Source organism: Mustela putorius, unplaced genomic scaffold (assembly GCF_011764305.1).
Source record: "Mustela putorius furo isolate JIRA1106 unplaced genomic scaffold, ASM1176430v1.1 tig00000095_pilon_pilon_pilon, whole genome shotgun sequence".
NCBI lineage: Eukaryota > Metazoa > Chordata > Mammalia > Carnivora > Mustelidae > Mustela > Mustela putorius.
This window is the reverse complement of record NW_025421280.1, coordinates 11,919,799-11,928,925: the sequence shown is the minus strand read 5'-3', so window position 1 is coordinate 11,928,925 and position 9,127 is coordinate 11,919,799.

Here is a 9,127-nt window from a genome sequence, read left to right as displayed (position 1 = left end):
CCACACTCCATATAATCCTTCCCATGATTATTGGCCAGACTTATTGTTTTGCTTTTAATAAACAGAATACAACAGAAGTGATGGGATGTCCCTTCCAAGATTAGATTAGAAAAAGGCTGTGTGTCTTCTGAATTTGTCTCTTTCTGGTGCTTTCTCTCTCCTTCTCTCTCAGATGACCACTGTCACTTCCTGTGAATAATCAGGCCCAGATGGAGAAAAACTGGGGCCTGCCAGCAACCAAAAAGGGAACTTAGAAATAGAACTTTAGAAGCTTATTATCAGCCATAAAAGTAAACTTGGACATGGATTCTGGAGGTCCCGGCCACATGTGGCCTGCACCCTCGTGAAAGAATGAACTGGGAGCACCCCCCTTAATCTGTGCCTATATTCCCCACCCAGAGAAACTATGAAATAATAAACAAGTATTGTTTTAAACTGCTCAGTTTTAGGGTAATTTGTCATGCAGCAATCTATAACTAATATATTCACTAATAACTTTCGATGAAATGAAGACCATTAACAGGTGCTGAAGCTATGAAAGGGGTATAGGACCACTTAGAACTGCCCTGTTTGTCACTTCCTGGTTGGTTTCCTCATAGTGATTATCTATGAACATCCTTACAATAGAGAGGGACCATGCCCTTATTTTCAGGGGCAGCAAAGGTGTGGGGCAGGCTGGGGATTCTCGGACAACAGGTCCTAGAGAGGGAGGACCCTCCAGAAGATGTACACATCACGGCATAGGGAATACAGCTGATGGTATTGTGATAGCGTTGTATAGTGACACATGGTAGCTACATTTGTGAGCCAAGTATAAGATATAGACTTGTCGAATCACAATGTTGTATACCTGAAACTAATGTAACATTGTGTGTCAGCTAGACTTCAATTTTTTTAAAAAAATGTACCTGTTGTCATAGCTTTGAAAAGGGAAGACAGCCAGACATTCCACTCCTGGAATGTATCCAGGACTAAAAATTAAGTCCATGGAAAATTCATCTTGGTTCCTTTGTGCTCGTAACACTTACACTGGGTGATGTATCAACTAGAATTAGGTTTAGCTATATAAAACAGGAACCTTCCCAAGTAACACTGCTTTAAAGGAAAAAAAGCTTATTTCTCTCTTTTTCTCTCTCACGTAGGAGACTTCTCACATAGGAGGAAGCCATCTGAGGACTAGCCTAGCAGTTCCAAAAAGTCATCCAGGTCCAGGCTCCTCCCATCCATCCTCAATGAGATGCCTAGAAGGCAGCCCCACCCTCCCTCTTCTGACAGAACAGTTAGATCTCTGCACCAAGATCCTCACTCCAGCAGCTCCAGGCTGGAAAGGGCAAGCAAGAGCACACCCACCACTTTCAATAGAATTCCTAGAGTCCCATGAGACACTTTTGTTTATATCTCATTAACCAGAACTTACTCATATGGGCATGCCCAGCTGCAAAGGACACTGGAAGTCTTGCCCAGCTGGATATCAAGGTCCTGTCACTAAAAAGAAGGGGAGAACAGACATTGGGGAGGAAAGAAGTACCCTTTACTACAGGTATTCAGAATAAGAAAGCACCAATGGTTTGTCATTCTAAGAATTCCATGATCTGACTCAGCTCATATTTGTAACTTCCTCGTGTTTCTTTAATTCCCTCAAGCAGGATTACTCAGCACGTTTTATGCCTTCCCATGCTGGCTGTACCACTGGAGTCCCAGTCCCCAGGTAACTATGTATCCGCCTCCCATACGAGTTCCTCTGTGGTTCTTTTCTCAGTCCTCACCTTCCTCTGAAAGCTCAAAGCACTGAATTTGTGCCTTTGTCCAATTTAATAGGGAGGAAAAAATCATGTACTTTTCAACTGCCAGACATTGCATTAGGAATGCAAATGTGAATTTAAAAAAAGGACCCAGCCCTCAAAAAATGTATCATAATCAATTGATAAATGTTTCTTAAATAATGAATGACTAATCTGCTTCAAAGTCTCACATCCAACTTTGGTTACATATAGTTTTTATAATCATGTGTGTAACAAAGGATGAAGCATGGCTCATGTATACCTAATTCAATAAAATTTTGCTTTCATCTCCTAGGTGCTTGGCATTATGTTTTCCCATGACCCCTTCAGCCTTCATTCACACATATATTTAATAACTACTAAGTGCCTGACATTGTGCAAGGCAATGGGCATAAAAAGAAAAACCTGATCCCTTCATTTGGGGATTTGGGGAAGAGACAGACAAATAAATACATTATTACAATACAATACTGTGAGATAATAGAGAATATATATATATATATATATGTATATATATATATACAGAATATATATTTTTGAAGAATATATATATATTATAAAGAAAAAAATATATATATAAGTCTCTGCCCCTGGTTCCTGGCACAGAGCTCCTAAATGCTTGTAATTTCTTGGGTAATAAGAGCATCTTTGGTTCTAATGAGGTGACTCTGGGTGGGGCTCTTGGATGGAGCTGGTCACCAGAAAGACACAAGTCATGAATAGAAGCTTAGAATTTTCAGTCCTGCCCCCACCGTTCTCCCAGAGGGGCTGCAAATGGAGTTAATGATCTATCATGCCCATGTGATGAAGCTCTCAGATAAGTCCAAATACTGCAGGGGTTCAGAGAACTTCCAGGTAGATGAACACATCCACATACAGGGAGGGTGCTGCCCTCTAACTCCAGAGAGATGGAAGTATGCAGTATGGTATTGTCAACCTTGCCGAGACCTTGATTTTTTAGACTTCTGAACTCCTGGAATGTGAGAAAATAAACTTGCTGTTTAAGCCACCCAATTTGTGGTAATTCATTATGGCAGCTCTAGAAAACTAATTCAAGATTTAAAGAAATGTTAAGGAAACCACATCGACAAGACTGAGTGACTATGAGGGAAGATTTCGTGGTTTCTGGTTGGGCCAACTGGGCAGATGGAGCTTTGAAATAAAAGCTTTTTCTCTCCACCCAAGAAAGGACGGAAGCGGGAGGGGGAAAATGTTGCAGCTGTAGACAAGTGGCTTTGGAGTTGCCTAAGGGCCACGGAGGTGACAGCTCTGGGATGAAGATTAGACGTAGCAGCCCTTGAATCTTGCCCACAAGTTGAACCTTTCACATGTGAGGTGATTTGGGAATATTCTACAACAGTATGCACTAAACTGCTACAACGTGGAGCATAACTATTTCGAGAAGCTTGACTTCAGGGAAATTAATGTTAATGTGGAAAAAATGGTCCACTTTTCTATAGTAATGAGCAGGGTTGTTTCATTTTTATTATTAATTGGCACAGACCTACATTAGCCTCTGACCAAGCAGGCTGTACCAACTCTGAGATCAGTTTTCATCATCCATGTGGTTGGTCACAGAACGTTAGATCCAAGAGGACACATAGTGTCCATCCTCCCTCCTTACAGATGGAAAAGCAGAGACATCAAGGAGAATGACTTGCCCAGGGTCAGGAAGAGGACCAGGTGAGATCCCAGCACAGGCTTGCCTTCATCCTGAAGCTCACATAATAAAGTAAATCATGAAAAACCTCATCTGAAGGAAAACAAGGTGTAGTTGGATCTATAAAAGTCGAGTGATGAAGAAAATGAACAGATGAAAATATTGTCAAGCTCCAGAGCCAGAAAGACCTCGTTTCAAATCCAAATAACCATCCAGGCATATCACTAAGTATGCTTTTGATTTTTTTTTTAATCTTAACAGTGAGAAAATTATTGGTTGGCATAATTGAAAAAGTCCAGCATCAGGGAGGGGTTTGAATGTGGTTTGAGCAGGGCTCCAATTTGTTTCCACTGCCTTCTAGGTTCCCCTCTGCCTTTAGCGGCTTCACCCTCAACTTGTTTCCCACAGTAGCGACGTGGGTCCACCTCACGCCCGGAGCACACAGAATCTGCATGCTGGTATGCAAAGGGCAGGGAACAGGGAGAGATCTGCCATGGTTCCCACAAGAGGGGGCATATGATCTGCAGAGAATTTTAAAATAACAATAAAACCTAAACAAGTGGTTCTATTATTATCATCACAAAGCAGTGGCAACATGAAACCAGGTCAGTGATCAAATGCTTCTCCCAGCTAGGTTTACCGCAACCACACCCAATGCCTGGCCTGTCAGTACATCTGTGCTCCAGAATTTCCAATGAAAATTCCGACAACCACACAGATTGGACTGGATTAAGTCAAGTACTTGCACTTAAACTGATAATCCTGGCCCAAAGGAGCTTGGAATGTGCTGATTAAGTCACTGGCTGATTCCCAAGGCAGGATCAGCTTTCCCAAATGCCTGGAGCTTCCCAGTTGGTTTGGAATGGATGAGTTGGGGAAAGATCAATCACACCTGTGACCTCGGGCAAGTTACTGGGCCTAAATCTCAGATATATGCTAGATACAGTCCTAGAAGCTCTACATATATGTAAAATCCAACAGCAGGAGGTAGCTAATCTGATTATCCCTACTATCAATCAGTAGCCTAACAGAAAACAAATAGCACACTCAAGTTAAAGCCCTTGAAGGAAGGCTTATTTGCAAAGAAGCTCTTTTTAAAGGTGTAGGTTGGGTGTAGGGAATCACTAGGGAGCCTGCAGAGAGATCTAAGAATACAGCAGCTCAACTGTCACTACCCTCAGGCCTACAAGGACAAGGGGAGATGGTTTCAGCAACCAGAGAGAAGCCATGACATTCGGCTAAGAGCACAAGGCAAATTCCCAGGACAGGAAGTGGGAAATAAAAACCCCACCCTTGTTCTCCTTCTCCCAGCTATGGCAGGGACTCCTGTTGGCCAGTCCCAACAGAAAGCATAGGGTGCCATAGCGTGCTGATGGCATTCATACAGCTAGCTTCTTGGAGCAGAAATTGGAGTAGAAAGTATTTGGATTTGGGGGGACAGATTTGGAAGGACAGAGAGAAGATATCTAACACACTCCATTTTATGGACAGGGAAACTAAGATTTGGAGAGGTTAAGTCATTCATCTGATCCAGAGCATATACTCTTTTCTTTTTTTTAAATTTTTGTTTATTTGTCAGACAGAGCACAAGTAGGGGGAGCAGCAGAGGAAGAGGAAGGAAGCAGGATCCCCGCTGAACAAGGAGCCTGATGTGGGGCTCAATCCCAGGAACCTGCATGACCCAAGCCAGCAGCAGACACTTAAAGGAGCCCCCAGGCATCCCAAACATAAACTCTTTTTATTCCTTTTTCTTTTCTCCCCCTCCCCCACCGGCTTTACTGAGGTCTAATTGCCAAATCGGAGTATATACTTTTATACTGTACAGTCTTTCAGAGCAAGTAAAACCGAAGGTGGAGGGCCAGATACATAATATATGCTTCACAGATGTTATTTTTCCACTTCATTTTAGTCTCCACTGGCAAAAAGAAACCACTGATAAAATCAGAATGTCCAGATTCTTCCCAGGCAGGAGCTCCCCCCAGCAAATGAACTAAGGCTCCCTCCCAGGGAGTGGGCCCATCTTGCAATCCACACTGTGCCGAAGCGCCCCAGAGACCACAATATAAATGTAAAAGACATGCTGCTTTTCCTCTCTGCATTTCTAAACTAACTCGAATCACTGACTATACACGAAAATAAATCAAAATGTGAGAGTCTGTGAACAGTATCCATTCAAGGTGCAATTGATTTGTTACACAATGCACACCATAACCAGAGCCACACAGACTAAGTAAACAGGATGTCTGACTATATGCACATTCTCCAGCAAGAAGTGCCTGCATGGCCCCTCTTCCCAAAAAAATCAAAGTGTCCGACTGGCTTCCTCTTAATCCAATTCACACTTGCCTCATTCTTGTAGGAAAGGTATTATTTATCATTCCAGTGTCACCGGTGGGCTCAGAAGGGTGACATGATTTACCTATTGTCAAACGAGTTTTCATAACAGCCAAACTCCATTTGACACATTCCTTTCAGCAAACCAAATGTGCTGTCGGTCCATACCTTGAATGTGTCAAAATAATTTGCAAGCGACACCCACATCCCCATTCCGTTTGATAGACTTGGGTTAGTCATTTGGAAGAGTTGCTAAGGAGATTATTCAGTAAAGAGGAATGCCAGAAAATCAGAGCTGCGGGGGCTTCGCCTCACTTGGTTGAGGCTGATAATTAATTACAATACTGCCGTGTACAAGAGCTGATGGTGGGCAGGGTGTGGCTGCTAGTCCCCAGGTTCCCATATCTCTTCAAATGCTCACAAGCACCCAATGAGGGGGTACTTCTGTCTCTGCTGTTTAACAGAGGAGCAGTATGAGTCTGGAGAGATTGTCACTGGCCTGGAGGCAGGGTCAGCTTCTTGAGCATACAACTTTAGAAAGGACTAATACTCAGCTCAAAGCTCTACTGTTGCCATCTCGAAATCCTTATCAACTTCTGAACAATGGGACCTGCATTTGCATCTTGCACTGGGCCCTGCAAATAATGGAGCAAGCCCTGCCTGGAGTCGGGACTAGGCACTGGACTAAGCAGAGGGGTCAACAAGAAGGTCAAGTGCCTGCTTTCATGGAACTGCCATCCCACCAAGGTTGAGAAAGATGGCAATAAAGGGAACAGCAAGATAACTAGAGATCATGACGAATGCTGTGAAGAAAGTAAACTGAGGAATGGGATCAAGTGAATGTGGGTGGGCAGGGCGCCACCTTATACAGGGTGATCCCCTCCAAATAGGTGACACTTACTAAGGTGTGATGCTGAGGAAGAGCCAGCCCAGCAGGAGAGGAGCCAGGAGAGAGGCTTGTGCCAAGAGAGTGCCAGCGAGAACAAAGATCAGAGGAGGCAGCAGTCAGACATGCTAAAGAGCCAGGAAGAGACCGAAGTCCCTCAGCTGTATGATGGGGCTGAAGCATAGCGAGAGGCCAGGTGCAAGGAACAGTTGGGAATCAGACAGAACCCAGATCTCACGGGACCTTTTATTTATTTATTTATTTTTAAGATTTTATTTATTTGTCAGAGAAAGAAAGGGAGAGAGAGCGAGCACAGGCAGACAGAATGGCAGGCAGAGGCAGAGGGAGAAGCAGGCTCCCCGCCGAGCAAGGAGTCCGATGTGGGACTCGATCCCAGGACACTGGGATCATGACCTGAGCCGAAGGTAGCTGCTCAACCAACTGAGCCACCCAGGCGTCCCTCACAGGGCCTTTTAGGCCAAGGGTGGAAGCTTGGATGGGAGGCCAAGGACTCACACTAAGATAGCACCAGAAGTGCCGCTGAAGCATATTTAAGATTACTCAGATTATTAGGTGGAAAATGGGGGTGAGAGGAGGACAAGGGGCAGAGGAGCAAATCCCAGTTACAGTGCCACCACCCAGCACAGCGTCCAAAAGGACCAGCCGGCTAGAATGTGAGGATTGCATAAAGGCGTCCAGAGAGTCTACACATGTAATAACAACATATATAGGTACATCTATATGGTACTATGTGTGTATAAATATTTCTAAATAAAACGAAAAAAATTCAATATGCACAAATATATCATATTGCAAATTTATATCTGATGTGTTACTTTGTGCTGGGTTAGTGCATTTTTGTATAGAAACTCAAGATTTGAAATTCCCTTGCCATCTTTGCTTATTTGAATAGTCTCCTAGGATTGCATGACGAGATGATTAACAACACCATCACCATTTAAAACTATTATTAAGCACTTCCTAAAACTACACAACCAGATCAAAATAAATGGGATTCTGGGCCCATAGAAAACAGTAATTATCCCAAATCCACAATTTCACATTTGGTTTTCCCCAGCTTGTCACTTGCATAGCTTTAAAGAACATAGCATGCTACATATTTAAAGACATATTTGGGTTTTGTACTCTTAAAGACTGATTTGTCTATTCTATGTCCACTCAGCAAATGATAATAAAGAGAATACTGACAAACAAGGTGGATTGCCTGTCCTAAAGCTTCACACATATTTACTTATGAAATCTGACAAGGTCAGAAAAACCCCCCATCCCTTTCACAGGTGAGACAACTACGTTTCACAGAATTAGTAACTCCTCCTGTGAAGGACATAATAATAAGTCATGCAGCTATTTGCTGTCAGGGTTAGGATAAACACCCAGAAAGAAGTCCTGCTGCTGTGCCATGCTCTCAACTAGAGACTGGCAGCCTGAGTTGGTAAACTATAGCCCATGGGCCAAATCTGGTCCTTTGCCTGGTTTTGTTTGTTTTTTAAGATTTTATTTATTTGCCAGAGAGAGAACAAGCAAAGGGAGCAGCAGGCAGAGGGGAGAAGCAGGACCCCTCCCTCACCCTCCCCCAACCCCCAAGAAAGGAGCCTGATGCAGGACTCCATCCCAGAATCCTGAGCCAAAGGCAGATGCTTAACTGACTGAGCCACCCAGGCTACCCCTTTTGCCTGATTTTGTAAATAGTGTTTTATGGAAAGTTACTGGAACAGCCAAAACCATGTTGTCTACATCTACTTCGGCTATAACAGCTGAGCTGAATAGTTGTGACAGAGATTGTATGGCCCATAAAGCCTAAAATACTTATTACCTGGTCCTTTCTGGAAAACATGTGCTGATCCCTGCTTTAAACCACATAGAAAACTTATTGTCTGTGTGGCAGCCACTGTTTCAGGCATTCAGGGATAGAGAGCACGTAGAATTAATGAAGTTCCTGCTTTCATGGTGCTTATAATTATGTGATGGGTTGTGCAAGATTTTGTGTATGTGTGTACGCAGAGGGGCCATGTTCTGCTGCTAAAAATTTTGACCATCAAAAGTTAGATGATCCCTTACATCTCATTTCTTTGTTTAAAACAAACAAAAAAAAATCTGGTAGTACCAGAGCCTTGGGTGTCTTAAAATTACTTAGGAAGAAAAAGCAATTGATATGATTCTAGGGACTTCTGTCACAAGCAAATTACAAGGAGTGTGGGCTCTGACCCAGCGGGGTAATTCTCATGTATAAAATACACCTGCCTATTAGAATTGTACAGCTGGTTTGTTCTTGACAAGTATGCCAATAAAAATATAATTAATAGAAACAAAGATTGCTAAAATTGATAAACATTTATATAACCAAATCTGAGCTTGCAACCGAAAAGGAAAGCTGGCAAATACTGCAGGAATTAAACTACTTTTGAATCAAAGCTCTACCTGCAGTATTTACTTTTCCCTCACGCC